At 42.2% G+C, this 21,604-nt stretch overlaps 1 pseudogene; it reads right to left on the reverse strand.

Annotated features, from left to right (window-relative positions):
- Positions 1-10,430: 10,430 nt before the first annotated feature.
- LOC141155604 (olfactory receptor 1L4-like) lies at positions 10,431-11,417 on the reverse strand (annotated as a pseudogene).
- Between the last annotated feature and the right edge of the window lie 10,187 nt (positions 11,418-21,604).

The raw sequence follows: 21,604 nt of genomic DNA on the forward strand, positions 1-21,604 counted from the left end.
AGTCGCCATATCGTCATCATTTTTTTTCTTTACTTTTGAAAAAATCTCAACCCCAACACAAACCTAACCCTAACCCTAGCGCAACCCTAACCCTAGCGTTTATTTTTTATGCCGTTCCTCGTGCAGTCTCGGACACAACCCGTGGGCAGGCACGGCACGTTTACTTGAAGACAAGTGTTCTTTCCAATCCCCATGCCACCCATTTACAGTCATGTTTGCACCCTTGAAATTGTTCCAGAAAATGATCGCAATTACACATGTTTTGTTATACACGTTTATTTTCTTTGTGTGTATTGGAACAGCACAAAAAAATAGCGAGAAAAATGCAAATTGGACATAATTTCACAGAAGACCCCAAAAGTGGACTGGACAAAATTTTTGGCAACCTCAACTTAATATTTGGTTGCACATCGCTTCATATAACCAGCAACAAGCTTTTTACATCTCTCACCTGGAATTTTGGACTCTTCTTTTGTAAACTGCTCCAGGTCTCTCATATTTGAAGGAGCCTTCTTCCAACAGCAATTTTAAAATCTCTCTACAGGTATTCAATGGGATTTAGATCCGCACTCATTGCTGCCACTTCAGAACTCTCCAGCGCTTTGTTTCCATCTATTTCTTGCTACTTCTTGAAATATGTTTGGGGTCATTGCTCTGCTGGAAGACCCATGACCTAGGTCGCAAACCCAGCTTTCTGACACTGGGCACTACATTGTGACCCAAAATCCGTTGGTAATCTTCAGATTTCATGATGCCTTGCACACAGTCAAGGCACTCAGTGCCAGAGGCAGCAAAACAACCCCAAAACATCTTTGAACCTCCACCATATTTGACGGTGGGTGCTGTTTTCTTTTCTTTGCAGGCCTCATTCCTTTTTCGGTAAACAGTAGAATGATGTGCTTTACCAAAAAGCTCTATCTTGGTCTCATCTGTCCACAAGACACTTTCCCAGAAGGATTTTGGCAAACTGCAGTCTAGCTTTTTTATGCCTCTGTGTCAGAAGTGGGGTCCTCCTATGTCTCCTGACATTGATTTTCATTTCAATCAAATGACAGCAGATAGTTGGTGCTGACACTAATGCATCTTGAGCCTGCAGGACAACTTGAAATTCTTTGGAACTTGATTGGGGCTGCTTATCCATCATCCGGACTATCCTGCATTTCAACTTTTCATTAATTTTTCTCTGCCGTCCATGTCCAGGGAGATTAGCTTCAGTGCCATGGGTTGTAAACTTCTTGATTATGTTGCGCACTGTGGACAAAGGAACATGTCTTCTCCTCTTTTTGTTCTCAATGCTTAGTGTGGCGCACACAATGCAAAGATTGAGTCAACTTCTCCCCTTTTTATCTGGTTTCAGGTGTGATTTTCATACTGCCCACACCTGTTACTTCCCACAGGTGAGTTTGAATAAGCATCAAATGCTTAAACAATGTTGTTTATCCACAATTTTGAAAAAATGTCAACACTTTTGTCTGGTCTATTTTTGGTTGTTTTGTGTGAAATGATGTCCAATTTGACTTTTTTTCCCCCCCTCTGTGTTTTTGTGTTGTTCCAATACACATAAAGGAAATAAACGTATGTGTAACAAAAAGTGAAATTGCAATAATTTTCTGTGAAAAATGCTTCATTTTCTGGAACAGTTTCAAGAGTGCCAACACTTTTGGCTATGACTGTATATGGTTACTCCTGTCTGACTTTCACAGCCAAGATGAGAATAACCGCTTCTAGGTGCCGGTCTCCAGTGGTGTTTTAAGAATACAGCTGAGCCCATTGTTATGTTGCTTGCTTAACTTCCATAAAATGTAATGGAAATTAATGAATAAACTTCAGTTACTTAATCTTTAATAAGTTTACTTTCAGTAATATCAGGACACTCTGCCGTCTCCAAAAAGTTTGGAGAGTAATACAGTGGGATTCACTGCTTCTATAACTCAGTAGTTATGCCATCAGGGTAGCTCTCTTTTCTACACTGTTCCCGTAACTCCCATTCATTTCTACGGTGGCCAGGACCTGGAGGCAGTTATTTGTGAAGGTACCAAATAAAATAACCTTTTCAGTCCTCCAGTCAAGGTGCTTCCGGTAAACTGCCAGAAATCTTCATAAATACAGATAGATATCACCTCCCCGGGTCCTGTGCGGACAAGGCAGTGTCAGAAAGGGAGCGAAAGGGGATAAAATGAGCCAAATAGTACTTTTTTTTTTTTTTTTTCACCCATTTGTACATTTTGCAAGGAAAAACAATTGCCATACAACTTCTTTAACCCCTTTACCCCCGAAGGCTGTCTGCACGTTAATGACCGGGCCAATTTTTGCAATTCTGACCAGTGTCACTTTATGAGGTAATAACTCTGGAACTCTTCAGCGGATCCCACTGATCCTTAGATTGTTGATTGTGTTTTTGTGACATATTGTTCTTCATGATAGTGGTAACATTTATTTGATATTTATTTGTTTATTTGTGAAAAAATCCAAAATTTGGAGAAAATTTAGCAATTTTCAAACTTTGAATTTCCATGTTTTTAAATCAGAGAGATATGTCACACAAAATAGTTAATAAATAACATTTCCCACATGTCTACTTTACATCAGCACAATTTTGGAACCAACATTTTTTTTTTTTGCTAGGAAGTTATAAGGGTTAAAAGTTGACCAGCGATTTCTAATTTTTCCAATAAAATTTACAAAACAATATTTTTTAGGGACCACATCTTATTTGAAGTGATTTGAGGGATCTATATGACAGAAAATACCCAAAAGTGACACCATTTTAAAAACTGCACCCCTCAAGGTGCTCAAAACCACACTCAAGAAGTTTATTAACCCCTTCAGGTGCTTCACAGCAATTAATGGAATGTGAAAGGAAAAAATGAACATTTAACTTTTTTTCAATATTTTACTTTAGACCCATATTTTTATTTTTTTTTTCAGGGGTAACAGGAAAAAAATGGACTCCGCAATTTCTCCTGAGCACACAGATAACCCCATATGTGGGGGAAAAACACTGTTTGGGCGCACGGCAGGGCTCAAAAGGGAAGGAGCGCCATTTGACTTTTTGAATGTAAGATTTGCTAGAATAATTAGCGGACGCCATGTTGCGTTTGGAGAACCCCTGATGTGCCTAAACAGTGGAAACCACCCACAAGTAACCCCATTTTGGAAACTAGAACTCTTAAGGAACTTATCTAGATGTGTGGTGAGCACTTTGAACCCCCAAGTGTTTCAGATAAGTTTGTAATGTAGAGCTATGAAAATAAAAAACTCACTTTTTTTTCCACAAAAATGATCTTTTAGCCCCAATTTTTTTTTATTTTCACAAGGGTAACAGGAGAAATTGGACCCCAAAAGTTGTTGTGCAGTGTCTCCTGAGTACGCTGATACTCCATATGTGGGAGAAAACTACTGTTTGGGTACACGTCAGGGCTCGGAAGGGAAGGAGTGATGTTTTGGAATGCAGACTTTGATAGAATGGTCTGCGGGCGTCATGTCGTGTTTGCAGATCCCCTGATGTGCCTAAACAGTGGAAATGCCCAGCAAGTGCCCCCTTACTTGAAACTAGACCCCCCAATGAATTTATCTAGATGTATGGTGAGCACCGTGAACCCCCAGGTGTTTCATAGAAAATTATAACTTTGACTTGTGAAAATAAAAAAAAATATCATTTTTTCCACAAAAAAATGATATTTTAGCCAAAAAAAATTATTTGCACAAGAATAACAGGAGATAGCGGACCCCAGATTTTTTGTGCAATTTCCCCTGAGCAGGCAGATACCCCATATGTGGTTGAAAACTACTTTTGAGGCTCAGTGCAAAGCTCAGAAGGGAAGAAGCGCCATATTTTGCTGGGCTGGTTTGACGTGCCATGTCACATTGGCAGAGTCCCTAAGGTGGCAGAACAGCAGAACCCCCCCATAACAGACCACATTTTACAAACTACACCTCTCAATGAATTCATCTAGGGGTGCAGTGAGCATGTTGACACTAAATGTGCCTCACAGAATTTTAAAGAATAATTAAATTTTTACCACCAAAGTTTTGTTTTAGGCTGCGTGCCCACGTTGCGGATTACAAGCGTTTTTGATGCGGAATTTCCGCAGCGGAAACGCTTGTAAAACGCTTGGTAATCCGAACCCCATGGTCCCCAATGGGATTCCGCAAGTTCTATGCACATGCTGCGGATTTTTCCGCAGCGTTTATGCTGCGTTCAAAAATCCGCAGCATGTCAATTAATTTTGCGTTTCTGCAAGCGGAATTGCCTTTGTCCAATGCATAAAAAACGCAAGGCAATTCCGCATGTGGAAAACGCGCGATAAACGCGTGCGGAATTCCGCATGCGTTTTTCCGGGAGAGGACATGCGGAAATGAAGCAGAAATTTTCTGCTTCATTTCTGCAACGTGGGCACATAGCCTTAGTCCCAGATTTTACTCGGTGGGAAGAGTCATTCTCCTTGGCGTGAGCGGTCAGATGGGTTATAGCAGGGGACATCTTCTGACAGGCGAGTATAAGGATTTTTTACATTTTATTCTTATTTTTACACCAGGACACAGCGGGAGCAGAATACTACTCAACATTGTTCCTTGCTCGCGCTGATTGCAGCGCCGGCAGGGGACAATGATAAGGGCAGCATTCAGCACCCGGCACTTGAGAACAGTGCTAACTGATTCCCAGGTGCCTGTACATGTGCTCTTTATGCGGCACGAATGACACACACGTGCACACAAACACTGATATCTCCGGTACTGGTTTGTCTGGTACCGGAAATATCAGGACGTGTGAAACCGGCCTTACTCTGGACTCCGTGTAAACTCTGTTTAGCGGTGCCCTTTTTTTTTCAGAGGTTCACAAAACTGTGGCTGACGGCACTTTTATGCACGCCTAATAAAAAGATGAACACTATGGGATCACAGGCCAGACGGCATCCACGGTGCCTCCATCTGCCTCACTACAGGGAATCTTCTATCGGGGGTTCCGTCTGAATCACGTATTTCAGAAATATACAAGGAAACCCCGGTGTAAGCGTAGAGCGCAGGATAAATGTGAGCCGAGGCAGAATGAACAAATCAGCAGCAGGTGAAGAATTGGTTTTATTTATTTTTTACCTCGTTCCTCAGGCGGTATAAGTAATTAGACAACTTTATTCTTCGGGTCGGTGCGATTACAGTGATACCAGATACCAATGTTTGACAGCTGTCACACAGTAGAAAACTTTGCAAAAAAAAAAAAAAGATTGGTTTTTGCATCTCCATATTTTGAGATCTATAATTTTTCCATATGTCGGCCGACAGAGTCATGTTAGGGCTTATTTTTTGCGGGACAAGTTGACGTTTTTATTGGTACCATTTTCGGGCACGTGACATGGTGCGGGCACCACTCCTAGCACTGAGTGCCGAGTGTCAGCTGTCAGAATCAGGCTGTGCGGGCGCCATCAGTGAGACGTAATAATACGTACCTGGTCATTTAGGCCCAGGGACGTATTATTATGGCTCACGTCAGAAAGGGGTTAAAAAGGCCGCACATGTAAGACTACTCAAAATCTGCTTGCACAGTGGAAATGAGCGTGCGTGCTTTTTCAGTGTTTGATAGTGAACATAATCAATTTTTCGCAGAAAGGGATAGACAGTGTGGAGGTCACCATACACATCAGATAACAACCAGATCCTGCCAAAAGTTGATTTACAGCCAATAGTGTGAGAGCCCATCCTGAAGGCGTCTATGGTGATGGCACTTCAGATCACACACGACTGGCTCTATTCTTGTGCTTGACTCTAAATGCATGGCTGATGCATGGAGGCATAATACACTTATGTGTAGACTTTGTGGTCTCATCTTTCCTACCTGAGTCTTGTTTGCCATTTTTCTTTCTTGAAAACAATGGAAAAATTACACTTCAGAAACGTAGAAGATTATGGCTATGTAGAAAATATGAACAACATGGCAAGAAATCTCAAAACTAGAAGGAACATGAAGTAAAAGGATGGATGAAAGAGACTCTGGTGGTCACTCTGGCTTGGACAGAGGAGAACGCATCCACAAAATGCTACAGCCAATGGTGTAAACATATATTATATGGGAAGAATAAGATAAAGATTATTTCTTATCAGTAATGTTAGGCGAGAACGCTATGGATATATATAGTAGACGACATTACCCCTGGGAGCTGCATTTCCCTCAACAAAAACTAATTAAAGAGTGAAACACAGAAATTCATTATGTGCAAATAGCGAATTACTCGTCGACATCACTGCAAGGAATTAGATAAAATGTGAGGAAACATTTGTAAAGTTCTGATGGACAACGTGGAGAATTGGTGGCTGCGGCGCTAAGCAGTGTGAAACTGGCTTGAATTTTTATTGTTTATTTTTAAAATACATTGACGGGCCTTTGAAGAAAACAACCCGAGTGTCCCTGAGACACTGTCACCTCTTTGGCCTCTAAATATTGGCCAAGTGCTCCCTTTAGTGCTCTTAAGCCAGCAATTGGCTATCAGGATAGCTGTATTTACATTTTGCATTTGTAACGCCATTGCCGGTGCCCCTGCTCGGTTCCCCTTCTCCCTCCATGCAGGGACGCCGGCATACTCACTGCCCCGGCCGTGTGCCGTGGTCTCTTGCTTCCTGGTAATGTGTGCGCCACAGTTCCTGATGGTGCGCCTAGTGCGCTCACTCCCCTGCTCTTACAGGACCAACTCACGCACATAGTAAAAAGCCCCCAGCCAATAACTAAGAGGCATTTAGTAACAGAACTCACCTGGAAGACGGCTCCCAGTCAATAGCTGTGAGGCATCTTGTTTAAAAGACACCCTCTTCAATAGGTAGATGTCAAGCAACACAGTGAATCATTAGTGAGTGAGGTGGTCTCCTAGTGGAGTTGTGAGGTGCCCTGGTCCCAGTGTGGCCAGTGTCCTGAACCCGTAGTCCCTAGTCCTTGTGCAGCCAGTCCTGAACCCGAAGACCTTGGTCCTTGTGTGGCCAGTCCTGAACCTGAGGTCCCTGGTTCTAGTGCAGCCAGTTCCTGAACCTCGTCCCCCGGTCCGTGGTGCGGCCAGTCTCTGAATCAGTATACGAGACCTGTGTATCTGAACGTGTGCCTATCAGAGTACCCCGTATATCCTGACTGCTACAATCAGTTTCCGAAACAGCCCTATTTGAGACTCCGTGTTGGTAACCATTCTGCAGGGGATCTGAACCTAGTAGTCTGAACGGAGCCAGAGTCTGTGTCCGTGTCCATGTCAGTAACCATTCTACAGATGATCCAGAATTTAGTAGTCTGAATCTAACCCTAGTCCTATCTGTGTCTGCGTACCTAACCCCTAGGGTCAGCAGCTGCAGGAGTGGTACTTGGCGACTACCTGCAGTCAAACCTGACTCCACCATCAGGAGCTCCAGTGAACACTTGGTAGCCGTCTAGTTACACCCTTCTTAGGTAAGCCCAGCCCCGCGGCACAGTGGGTCCGCTAAACCACGTGCGCCACCTGCATGCATAACAGTTTGCTTGGCCATGGGCCCCGCTGATCCCCAGTCCTCTCTGCGCTCGGAGTTGTGTCAGCAGCTGAGCTACCAGCGAGAGCCAGGAAAAAAATTAGTTTCATCTGCAGACACTAGATGCCCAATTTGAAGCCCTGATGTCTGCTGTGCCAGCCCAAGTTGCAGTACCTACAGCTGTGCCTATTCAACCTGAAACGTATGCCTCTGGTGTGGAACCTGTCCTGTCTGATCCCCCTCAGTACTATGGGGATTCAAGCACTGCAGTGGGTTCCTAGAGCAGTGCATGTGGCACTATGAAGTTTTGGGCCATTAGTTTTCTTCCAATCGGGTCAAGGTGGGAATCCTAATGTCCTGCCGAGCAAGAGATGCCCTAGCATGGCTCAACCACCTAAGAGAAAAAGGGGCTTCTATAACCTCGGACCTGCAGGCCTTCCTGGTGGCTTTCCGAAAGGCTTCCCTTCCCAGCTTCCAGGAGCAGCCCACAGGGGTTATGAATGTGAGGAACCTGTCATGTCTGGTCCTTCCAAAGACCACTCGTTCCCCAGCCTGTTGAGGCAGCTACCTATGCAGAATCTATGAACGTTGACCGTGTTTGGCAGGCTGAACAGAAACCAAAACTCAGTCATGAGAAGGGATTGCAGTATCGCTGCGGTTGTGTGGAACGTCCTGACGATCTTTGTCCTGAGAAGTCTAAAAATACTCCAAAGCATTGGGCCAGTAGCAGAGGCTGTCCTTGGCGGGAATATTCCCTCTCCACCGATGACTGTGACTGTATCCATGGCAAGTGGAAGTTTTGGTTCAGCAGGAAAGTTTGTGCTGCAAGCCGTGATGAGAATCAGTGTCAGATTCCCATCCGACAACTCCAGAATCTGGTGAAAGTGTTGGTAGGTTAAGAACGAATGCTACCAAAAGACAGTCAAGTCATTTCCAAGCGATTAGAGCTCCAGATGGGAGCATTGTATACGGAGTAGATGCCTTTCATGTGCTGTCTGGTTTTCTCATAGGTCATTTAGAGCTGAGAACTCAAGTGCCCGTTCTAGTCTGGAGACCTCGTGTGGTGCTTCATTGGGGATAGCCAAATCACAAGAGGTGTCTGGTCCCCATAAGTCCAGGTCAGTCAGCAGTGTTGCCATTTTCTCCGCCTCACTGTGTGCGGACGTCTCTGAAAGAAGGGAAGTGGAGGTGATGTCCCCACACAGTCATTACGATTATTCCAATAATCTGCCCCCAGGAACTTCCTGGCCTCGTGGACATGTCGTCTTGGAGACCAGGCTGAAGATGGGCTCAGAGGAGGTATCTTCAGTTTCTAGGTGGTGTCGTGAAGAGAATGTCAAGGCAGTGGCATCTTCCAAGTCTCTGCAATCCACCAACCAGGCGGAGGAACTCCAGTTGATTCTTGAATCCTCTGGGGTGGTAGCTGATCTCAGCGAATGGAGAGAGACTTCCCAATGCCAAGTTCCTGGAACTACGCCCACTTCGTCCTATGCAGAGGATGGCTTGATGGAGAGAAGCACCCTAGTTGTGAAGATGGTGAGAGGTGTCATTTTTCTTCTAGTGGATAAGAAAAGTCATGGTCCTGAAGAGAAGTCGTGGGAGTCCGTGAAGAGGTGTCTGCCTCCAACTCGCGGGCTTGAAGAAGAGGGGGCGTAAGGGGAGATACTGTAGCTCTATTGCCAGCGCCCCTACATGGTTCCCCTTCCCCCTCCATGCAGGGATGCTGGCATACTCGCCGCCCCAGCGGCGCAGCGTGGTCTCCGGCATGCTCCCTGCTTACTGGTAATGTGTGCGCAGTACTGTCTGGCGATAGGCCTAGTGCACACGCTCTCCTCTGCTCTTTAAGGGGCAGCGTGCACACATAGTAAAATGCTCCCAGCCAATAGCTGGGAGGCATTTAGTAACAGAGCTCAACTACAAGATGGCTCCCAGCCAATAGCTGGGAGGCATCTTGTATAAAAGGCACCCTCCCCAATAGGGAGGTGCCAAGCAACAAAGTGAATCATTAGTGAGTGAGGTGGTCTGCTAGTGGAGTTGTGAGGTCCCCTGGTCTCGGTGTGGCCAGTGTCCTGAACCCATAGTCCCTGGACCTTGTGCGGCCAGTCCTGAACCCGAAGTCCCTGGTCCTAGTGCGGCCAGTGCTTGAACTTCGTCTTGCGGTCCATGTGCCTGCCAGTCCCTGAATCAGTATCCAAGACCTGTGTGTTTGAACGTGTGCCTATCAGAGTACCCTGTATTTCCAGTCTGCTACAAGCAGTCTCCGAGTCAGACCTGTCTGAAACTCCATGTCAGTAACTGTTCTGCAGAGGATTCTGAACCAAGTAGTCTGAATGGAGCCCGAGTCCATGTCCTTGTCAGTAACCATTCTACAGAGTATCTAGAACTTGGTAGTCTGAACGGAGCCCTAGTCCTATCAGTGTGTGCGTACCTGACCCCTATGGTCAGCAGCTGCAGTACTGGGGACTGCCTAGGAGGGATACTCGGCAGCTACCTGCAGCCAAGCCTGACTCCACCATCAGAAGCTCCAGTGAACACCTGGTCGCTGCTTAGCTATGTCCCTCCTAGGAAAGCCCGGCCACATGGCACAGTGGGTCCGTGAAACCATCTGCACCACCTGTGTACTTAACAGCATTTTTTATGTTGGTCTTATAGTAATGGACCCCCGTCTTGTTCTTGGACCAGTGTCGAGTATTTAGGCAATTAAAGTGAAATTGCAAACAGACTCCGATTATCAACAAGAGCGGTGCTGATTCTGCAAAGAAAAAAAAAAGAAAATATTCTAATAGCAAAGATGAGCAATATTATAAAGAAAGGGATTTACAGGTGACATCATGTTAAAGGGGTTTTTGCCTTATAAATGTTATATGTAAAAACAAGCAACTTTGCAATTTACTTTTTTTTACAAATTTACAAGAATGGAGGAATTTTTTATTTTATTATTTATTGTTCGTTGCCTACGTTACCGGCCACCTTTGCAGTATATCAGCAGTGGCTCGTTTTGGTGAAATCTTCCTGTAATAAACAGTTTTAAAGAGCCTGATCACAGGAGATTTGACCTCCTTGTTCCTCAGGCTGTAAATAAAAGGGTTCAACATGGGGATAATAACACTGTATACTATGCTGATCACCCGGTCATAAGTTGGAGAATAGACAGAACTTGGTCGAAAATACATAAATATGACTGTACTGTAGAACAAGATGACCATGGTTAAGTGGGAGGTGCAGGTGGAGAAGGTTTTCCACCGCCCTTGTGGTGTACTGAGCTGTACAACCACTCTAATTATGAGGAGATAGGACCCCAAGATGATGAGCACTGGGCTGAAGATGACAGTGGTTCCTTCAATGAACACAATAATTTGCTCGATTTGGACAGTATCTGGGCAAAACAACAACATGACGACGGGCAAATCACAGAAGAAATGGTGAATAACCCAGCCACAGTACGAATGGATAGAGGTCATGACTGTGTATAAAGCAGAATGGAGGCATGCAATGACCCATTAGGAGGCCACCAGGGATATACAAGTTCTTCTGTTCATAATCACTAAATAACGTAATGGATGACAGACCGCAGCATATCGGTCAAAAGCCATGACTGCCAAAAGGAAACTATCCATGTTACCGACGGCCAAGAAGAAGAAGAGCTGTGTAAAACATCCATGGAAGGAGATGTTGGTGTCTCCAGCGAGCAGCCCATACAAGGCCCTTGGTATAATGATAGAGGTGAAAGTGACATCCACCATCGCCAAATTTCCTATCAACATGTACATAGGGGTGTTAAGGTGATGTTGTGATAGGATGAACATGGAAATGAAGAGGTTTCCTGCAATACACAAGATGTACACTCCCGTGAAGAAAGATAAGAGCTGGAGATGAAGGTGAGGCATCTCTGAGAATCCCAACAGTATGAACCCATCATGGGTCTTGTTTTTAAACTCCATATTAACATAGTCTGAATTTTTTAGATTTTTTTTTAGCTTGCCCTACCAGGTCATGAAGGTAAGTCAGTGTTATCGTTTTCTGGAAGTCCATGGATGTGACAGAGTTAGAGGAAATATAGCAAAACAGCTAAGTGATCGGTCAGAAAGTTCAATGCTAAAATTCTGATTCAGTATCTGCAATGTAAATTATTTAATCATTATTATCCCTCTACAGTTTCCACTCAACCATTTTTAAGATACATCTGTGAATGTTTAGTGACAGCCAACATCACTACGAAAACAGTTCCCAAATCATTTGTCACAGGGTTGGAATGACTAACCCAAGTACTCATGGATTATAAGGTCATATGTTGGATGGTATTGCACTCCTACCTATAGGCTTATAGCAAACTTTAGAACATTTGGAAGAAAGGCAAACTTTATCTGACACTTAAAGATTATGGACACCTTTTGGGACATTTTCTTTACTCACACTTGTGCTTGAAAGTCTGTGAAACCTTCAGAATTTTCCATATTTCTGCATAAAATTGATCCCAAGCTACTTCAGATTTTCACACAAGTCCTAAAAGTAGATAATGAACTAAATCAGACAAATGAATAAAAAATATTGCACTTTGTAATTTTTATATTGAAGAAAATTATCAAATATCACATGTCTGAGGGACAAAAGTATGTTAACCTTTAGGATTAGCAGATAATTTGAAGGTGAAATTGGAGTCTGATGTTTTTAATTAAGGGGATGACTATCAGGTGTGAGTGGGCGACTTGTTTTATTTAATGAACAAGGATCTATCAAAAGCCGGATCTTCACAAACACGTTTCTGGAAGTGTATTATAGTATGAACAAAGGATATTTATGAGGTGCTCAGAAGAAGAGTTGTTGGTACTCATCAAGCTGGAAAATGTTACAAAACTATTGCTAAATAGTTTGGACTCTAACAGATTGTGTACCAATGAAGGAAAATCAAGACCATTATTACTCTCTCCAGGCGTTGTCGACCGACAATGATCACTCCAAGATCAAGGCATAGAATAGGTCACAAAGGAACCCAAGGTATCCTATAAGCAACTAAAGGACTCTTACATTATATAATGTTCATGAGTCCACCACAGATCAACAGTGGTGGACATGACAGGATTGAAAGGAGAAAGCCACTACTCTCCAAAAAGAACATTGCGGCCCATCTGCAGTTGGCTGAAGATCACGATGACAAGCTATAAGGATATTGGAACAATGTTTTTGGCTTGATGAGACCAAAACAATTCTTCTCATTTAAACCAAAAAAGCTTTATGTTTGGGGAAAGGAAAAACACTGAATTACAGCATGAAAACCTCTTAAGATGGTGGTAGTAACATGGTTTCAGCATGTTGGGCCTGTTCGGCTGTTGCCTTTGATTAGATAATGAATTCTGAATTTTATCTGGAAAATATATATTTTTGTACCATGTTAGCCAGTAGATAGAAAAATATTTAGATTTAAGAGTCCTCAGTGGTTGCATTATTTCTGTGTCCTATTGTGTATAAATATGTGACTGTTCAGATTTAGTGTTATACTATGCCTGATGAAGAGGCCTGAGCAGTCTCGAAAGCTTGCAACTTGTTACCATCTTTGCAGTTAGCCATTAAAAGGTATCAACCACTGATAATTTTATCTGAAAATTCTAAAGGAAAATGTCAGGACACTTGTGCATGAGCTCAAATCTCAAAAGAATGTGGGTCTTGAAACACAAGAATGAAGTTACAGTTTTGGAATGTCCAAGTCACAGTCCGGACCTTAATCGTTTAGAAATATTGTGGAAGGACCTGAAGTGGACCGTTCATGAGAGAAAACCACCAACATAACAGAGGTAAAGGCGTGTTGTAGGGAGGAATGGGCTAAAATTCCCCCAAGCCGATTGTGCAGGACTAATCAACATTTACCAGAAAAGTTTAGATGCAGTTATTGCTGCACAAGAGTTCACACCTGATATTGAACGCAAAGGTTTTGCCACTCATAGACATGTGATATTGGATTATTTTTAAGTAATGACAAAGTCTAATATTTTTACTTGTTTGTTTGATTTGGTTCTTTATTTTCTTTTGGGATTTGTGTGAAAAATTGTTTAGGGTCAAATATATGCAGAATTATGGAAAATTTTGAAGCACTACTGTAAGCGCATATATTTTGGGCTAACAAAATATTTTTCAAATGGGTTTCATTAATAATTTTGCACTGTTCCCCTTCTATAGCCTCTGTGTTGCAGAATGAGTTATCTGAGAATTAGTCAGTGAGCTAGATCTGATGTGGAATTTGCAACGCTTAGATGTCTTTTCCGATTTCCTCTGAGCTGATTTACGACCAGAAACCACCTAAAAGGACAACTAAATTTATAGCTGAGAGGAGTTGGGTAAAGTTATTGTATAGATTAACAAATATGTAAAATTGTCAATATGGCACAATTATTTTCCCAACTCTGCTGTTCGCACTTGCTTCATAGATGTAAGCGGGAAAGTAGACATAAGTCCATAACCTAACATGTTGATGTAGAGGAAGGCAAAAACTCAATGAGGGCAGATGCTAATTGCACCATATTAGGGTAAAAATTCCTTCCCAACTCCACATACGGCAATCAGATTAGTTCCCTGGATCAACCTTCCGTCCCGGAATCTAGTACCCATAACTTGTAATATTATATTATCAAGAAAAGCAGCCAGGCCTCATTGTACGTTTTTACTTTATTGACCACTACAACATCCGGTGGCAGAGAGTTCCATAGTCTCACTGCTCTTACAGTAAAGAATCCATAGTCTCACTGCTCTTACAGTAAAGAATCCATAATCTCACTGCTCTTACAGTAAAGAATCCAGTCTCACTGCTCTTACAGTAAAGAATCCATAATCTCACTGCTCTTACAGTAAAGAATCCAGTCTCACTGCTCTTACAGTAAAGAATCCATAGTCTCACTGCTCTTACAGTAAAGAATCCATAGTCTCACTGCTCATATAGTAAAGAATCATCATCTGTGTTTATGATTGAACCTTTATCCTCTAGATGTAGAGGACGCCCTCTTTTCCCAGTTGCAGGCTTAGGTGTAAAAAGCTCATTATACAGATCTCTGTACCATCCCCTCATATATTTGTACATGGTTATAAGATTATAAGATGCCTCTCAGCCCTCATTCTTCCAAACTGAATAGCCCCTAGTCCGATAACCCGTCTTCTGCAGTCCCCCATTCATTTAATACCCTTGGTCGTTTTCTCTGTACCCCCCCCCCCCTTCAGTTCAGCTCTGTCCTTCTTATACACCAGAGATCAAAATTGTACCCAGTATATAAGTGCGGCCGCACTAGTAACCTGTATAGAGTAAACTATGTTTTTGTCATGTATGTCTCCGCCTCTATTAATGCCTCCCATTTCGTTATTTGCCTGGCACTGGTCACTAAAGTTGAGTTTTCCGTCCACCCAAGTCTTTTTCAGTGACAGTTTTACTCAGTGTTTTATCATTTATTATATAACTGTACATTAATTTTCCTCGGCCCAAGTGCCTGACCATACATTTATCTACAATAAACTTCAGTTGCCATTTCTCGGCCCGAGCCTCCAGCCTACAGAAATCCCTGTGAAATAATAATCATTTATATACGGGTGCTTCTCACTAAATTAGAATATCATCAAAAAGTTTATATATTTCAGTTCTTCAATTCAAAAAGTGAAACTCGTATATTATATAGAGTCATTACACGCAGAGGGATCTATTATATAGAGTCATTACACGCAGAGGGATCTATTATATAGAGTCATTACACACAGAGGGATCTATTATATAGAGTCATTACACACAGAGGGATCTATTATATAGAGTCATTACACACAGAGGGATCTATTATATAGAGTTATTACACACAGAGGGATCTATTATATAGAGTCATTACACGCAGAGGGATCTATTATATAGAGTCATTACACGCAGAGGGATCTATTATATAGAGTCATTACACGCAGAGGGATCTATTATATAGAGTCATTACACGCAGAGGGATCTGTTATATAGAGTCATTACACGCAGAGGGATCTATTATATAGAGTTATTACACGCAGAGGGATCTATTATATAGAGTCATTACACAGAGGGATTTATTATATAGAGTCATTACACGCAGAGGGATCTATTATATAGAGTCATTACACGCAGAGGGATCTATTATATAGTCATTACACGCAGAGGGATCTATTATATAGAGTCATTACACGCAGAGGGATCTATTATATAGAGTCATTACACACAGAGGGATCTATTATATAGTCATTACACGCAGAGGGATCTATTATATAGAGCCATTACACGCAGAGGGATCTATTATATAGAGCCATTACACGCAGAGGGATCTATTATATAGAGTCATTACACGCAGAGGGATCTATTATATAGAGTCATTACACGCAGAGGGATCTATTTCACGTGTTTATTTCTGTTAATGTTGATGATTGTCTTACAGCCAATGAAAACACTAAAGTCATTATCTCAGTAAATTAGAATAATTAACAAAAAACACCTGCAAAGGCTTCCGATGCATTTAAAAAGGTCCCTTAGTCTGTTTCAGTAGGCTCCACAATCACAGGGAAGACTGCTGACTTGACAGATGTCCAGAAGGCAGTCATTGACACACTCCACAAGGAGGATAAGCCACACAAGGTCATTGGTAAAGAAGCTGGCTGTTCACAGAGTGCTGTATCCAAGCATATTAATGGAAAGTTGAGTGGAAGGAAGAAGTGTGGTAGAAAAAGGTGCACAAGCAACCGGGATAACCGCAGCCTTGAAAGGATTGTTAAGAAAAGGCCATTTAAATATTTGGGGGAGATTCACAAGGAGTGGACTGCTGCTGGAGTCATTGCTTCAAGAGCCACCACACATAGACATATCCAGGACATGGGCTACAAGAGTCGCATTCCTTGTGTCAGGCCACTCATCACCAATAGACAACGCCAGAAGCATCTTACCCGGGCCAAGGAGAAGAAGATCTGGACTGTTGCTCAGTGCTCCAAGGTGTTGTTTTCAGATGAAAGTAAATTTTGCATTTCATTTGGAAATGAAGGTCCCAGAGTCTGGAGGAAGAGTGGAGAGGCCACAATCCAAGCTGCTGGAGGTCTAGTGTGAAGTTTCCACGATCAGTGATGGTTTGGGGGCCATGTCATCTGCTGGTGTAGGTCCACTGTGTTTTATCAAGACCAAAGTCAGTGCAGCCGTCTACCAGGACATTGTAGAGCACTTCATGCTTCCCTCTGCCGACAAGCTTTCTGGAGATGGAAATGTCATTCTCCAGCAGGACTTGGCCCCTGTCCACACTGGCAAAAGTACCAATACCTGGTTTACACAACAGTATCACTGTGCTTCATAGGCCAGCAAACTCTCCTGAGCTTAACTCCATAGAGAATCTATTATAGAGAATCTATGGGGTATTGTCAAGAGGAAGATGAGAGACCCCAGACCCAACAATGCAGATGAGCTGAAGGCTGCTATCAAAGCCACCTGGGCTTCCATAACCCCTCAGCAGGGCCACAGGCTGATCGCCTCCATGCCATGCTGCATTGACCGTGTTGCCTGGGAGTAATGATAAAACCACCCCTGGAAATGGCAATATTATGTTTAGGTAGGTTAATAGAGGAGGAAATATGAGGAGTTCCGTTTTGGAAAGATTCAATTTCAGATGGAGGGAGGCCATGATGTTAGAGGCAGCAGACAATCACTGATATTTTGTAGTAATATGAGGCTGACGTCAGGAGAACAGATTGGGTGTCATCAGCATAGAGATGGAGCGGAACCCCAGCAGTAAGAAGGCAGGACCTAGGACTCAAACCTGAGGAACCCCGACAGTAAGGGGAAGAATAGGGGATGAAAAGCCAGCAAATGGCACACTGAAGGAGCGGTCAGAGGTGGTAGGAGGAGAACCAGACGAGAGCAGTTTGTTTGAGGCCAAGAGAGCAAAGCAAAGTGAGGAGGCACAAATGTCAAATGCTGCAGAGAGATCCAGGAGACTCAGCAGGGAGTAGTGACCATTACATTTAGCTGTTAACAGAACGTTAGAGACTTTAGTGAGGGCAGTTTCTGTAGAGTGTAAAGAGCAGAAACTGTATTGTAAAGGGCCAAGAAGAGAGTTATCTGAGAGATAGCGGATTAGACGACAGTGAATCATACATTACAGGTGTTTAGAGATGAAGGGAAGATTAGCAATCGCTGTGTAGATAGCAACGCAGTTCTGATCAAGGGATGGTTTTTAGTACGTGGGTTATTACTCGTGTTTGAAGGACGAGAGAAAGATACCAGAAGAAAGAAAGAGGCTAAATATTTTAGTTAGGTGAGTGGTGACAGTCAGGGAGAGGGAATATGGTCACCTGTGCCGGTAGTAGAGCGAGAAGAAGCAAGGAACCGGGAAGCTTCTTCTTTTGTGACCGGTTCAAAGTCAGAAATTGAATTGGATGAAGTGTAGGAGGGATGGAGATCCATGATATTAGGGGGTTTGGAGAACATTTCCTGTTGGATATTGTCAAATTTTTCTTTGAAATAAATGGCCAGATCGTCAGCACTAAAACTGGTAATAGAGACTTAAGAGGGATTGAAAAGTCAAAAAGCTGTTTTGGATGATTGGATAATGAGGATGCGGGTGGTGAAGTAGGCTTGTTTGGCAAGGTAAAGTATATTAAATTATCCTTCTCTGTGTTGATTACCTTGCAGAGTTTTGTATAATCTACAAATATTGAAATTCTACTCTGCCACCTACAAGGTCATTGATGAGTAGATTAAAAAGAAGAGGGCCCAAAACCAACCCTTGTAGTACCCCACTGTTACCTGTGACCCCTCTAATACTGACTTCCTGGGATACCCCACTGTTAATGGTGAGCCAAAGAGTTTGTTCCATTAATAACCACCATCGGTTTCCTATTACTGAGCCAGTTGTTTTTATCAATTATGATTACACATACTTTATGAAACATCATATTGAATTACTGAAAAGTCCAGATAGAGTGAATCCACAGCCTTATCCTGCTCTGTTCTGGAATTTACCTTCTCATCGAAGCAGTTGACAGGACCTATCCCTCATAAACCCAGGTTGATGCTGGTTTATTAGGTTATTTTTATTGATAAACTCCATAATAGCGTCTCGTGCAAAACCCTTCAATATTTTGCCTCATACTTTCCCTAATCCTCTTCTTTTATATTTTGAGTCCTAACACTATCATTTCTTATTATCTTACTATTCATATAGTTGAAGAATATTTTTGAATTATTTTTACTTTCTTTGGCAATCAGCCTCTTTATCTCAATCTTTGCTGCCCTGATTTGTTGTATTTTTACACAATTTATTTTTTCTATATAAATATTTCATGTCTTGTCACCTCGCACTTTTATTATTTTCTCATCTCCCTTTTGTAACATTTTTTTTTTGTCATTCAACCTGCCCCATACAGCTCAGTTTGTTGTCCTTGTAGCCCCTCTGCTACACATCTTAGAACAGCAAACATGAAAACTTATTATTTTATGATCACTGTTACCCAAGAACATTTGATATTCTGTATGGCCTCCTTGTTAACTCCTTAACCCCCGAGGGTGGTTTGCACGTTAATGACCGGGCCAATTTTTACAGTTCTGACCACTGTCACTTTATGAGGTAATTACTCTGGAACGCTTCAACGGATCCCCCTGATTCTGAGACTGTTTTTTTCGTGACATATTGTACTTCATGATTGTGGTAAAATGTATTCAATATGACTTGCGTTTATTTGTGAAAAAATCAGAAATTTGACGAAAATGTTGAAAATTTAGCAATTTTCAAAATTTTAATTTTCATGCTCTTAAATCAAAGAGATATGTCATACAAAATAGTGAATAAATAACATTTCCCACATGTCTACTTTACATCAGCACAATTTTGGAATCAAAATTTTTTTGGGGTCAGGAAGTTGTAAGGGTTAAAAGTTGACCAGTGATTTCTCATTTTTCAAACAAAATGTACAAAATCATTTTTCTAGGGACCACATCACATTTGAAGTGACTTTGAGGGGCCTTAATGACAGAAAATACCCAAAAGTGACACCATTCTAAAAACTGCACCCCTCAAGGTGCTCAAAATCACAATCAAGATGTTTATTAACCCTTCAGGTGCTTCACAGGAATTTTTGGAATGTGGAAGAAAGCAGTGAACGTTTAACTTTTCTTCACATAAATGTTACTTTTTTTTTTACAGTTTTTTTTTTTTTATTTTCGCAAGGGTAAAAGGAAAAAATGAACCCAAAATGTGTTGTGCAATTTCTCCTGAGCACACCGATACCCCATATATGGAGGAAAAGCACTGTTTGGGCGCACGTCAGGGCTCGGAGGGTTAGGAGCGCCATTTGACTTTTTGAATGTAAAATTTGATTGAATAATTAGCAGATGCCATGTCACGTTTGGGGAGCCCGTGATGTGCCTAAACAGTGGAATCCCCCCTACAAGTGACACCATTTTGGAAAATGGACCCCTTAGGGAACTTATCTAGATGTGTGGTGAGCACCCTGAACCCCCGGGTGCTTCAAAGAAGTTTACAACATTGAGCCGTAAAAATAAAATATTCAAATTTTTCCCCAAAAAATGTTTTTTCAGCCCCCAATTTTGCATTTTCTTAAGGGTAACAGGAGAAATTGCACCATGCAACTTGTTGTGCAATTTCTCCTGAGTAAGCTGATACCCATGTGTGGGAGAAAACCACTGCTTGGGCGCACGGCAGGGTTCGGAAGGTAAGGACCGCCATTTGACTTTTTGAATGTAAAATTTGGTTGAATAATTAGCAAATGCCATATCGCATTTGGGGAGCCCCTGATGTGCCTAAACAGTGGAAACCACCCACAATTGACACCATTTTGGAAACTAGACCCCTCAAGGAACTTCTCTAGATGTGTGGTGAGCACCCTGAACCCCCAGGTGCTTCATAAAAGTTTATAACGTAGAGCCGTGAAAATAAAAAAATCTAACTTTTTCCACAAAAATTATCTTTTAGCCCCAATTTTTTTATTTTCACAAGAATAAGAGGAGAAACTGGACCCCAAAAACTGTTGTGCAATTATTTCTGAGTACCCCAATACCCCATATTTGGGGAGAATACACTGTATGGGCGCATGGCAGGGTTCAGAAGGGAAGGAGCACTGTGATTTTTTTGAATGCTAGAAAAGAGAGCGGACGCCATTAGGGCCCCTGATGCGCCTAAACAGTGGAAACCCCCCACAAGTGACCCCATTTTGGAAACTAGACCCCTCAAGGATTTTATCAAGTGGTATAGAGAACATTTTGAACCCAGTGGTACGACACAGAATTTGATAACATTAGTTCATCACATTGAATAAGTTGTCATTAGTCTTGAGCGCAATTGCTCGCTACTTGAGTTTGCATCGGGTACTCGGGTATGCACCTCCCCGCATGTTTCATGGTTGTTAGACACCCAAAAAAAAACATGCGGGGATTGCTCTTGCATGGCAGGCAATCCCCGCAAAGTTTTTTTGGGCTGTATAACAGCCGCAAAACATATGGGGTGGAGACTCAAGCATGTCACTCAAGAACCCGATGAAAACTCAATTAGCGAGCACTTGAGCTCAACACTAGTCACCATATCGTCATCATTTTTTTTTTCTTTACTTTTGAAAAAATCCCAACTCTAACACAACCCTAATCCTAGTACAAAAATAACTAACACAACCCTAACCCTAGCACAACCCTAACCCTCGCACAATCCTAGCCCTAGCGTTTATTTTTTACGCCGTTCCTCGTGCGGTATAAGTGATTAGATGAGTTTATTCTTTGGGTCGGTGTGATTCAGCGATACCAGAATCATATCTGGTTTTTATGTTTGGCAGCTGTCACCCACTAAAAGACGCTTTTTTTTTTGCAAAACTTTTTGCAATAATTTTTCCATATTTCGGCTGACAGTCATGTGACAGCTTGTTTTTTGAAGGACGAGTTGACATTTTTATTGGTACCATTTTTGGGCAAATGGCATTCTGATCGCTTTCTATTCCGATTTTTGGGAGGCAGAATAAACAAAAACCAACAATTCAGGAATTGTTTTTTCTTTTATGCCATTCCATATGTGGTAAAATTGATGAGGCAGCTTTATTCTTCAGGTCAGTACATTTATAGCAATACTACATTTATATCTTTTTTTATGTTTTGGCGCTTTTACAC

This window comes from Phyllobates terribilis, unplaced genomic scaffold, assembly GCF_046119375.1.
Source record: "Phyllobates terribilis strain yellow unplaced genomic scaffold, ASM4611937v1 Scaffold_7__3_contigs__length_470593459, whole genome shotgun sequence".
NCBI classification, from domain to species: domain Eukaryota; kingdom Metazoa; phylum Chordata; class Amphibia; order Anura; family Dendrobatidae; genus Phyllobates; species Phyllobates terribilis.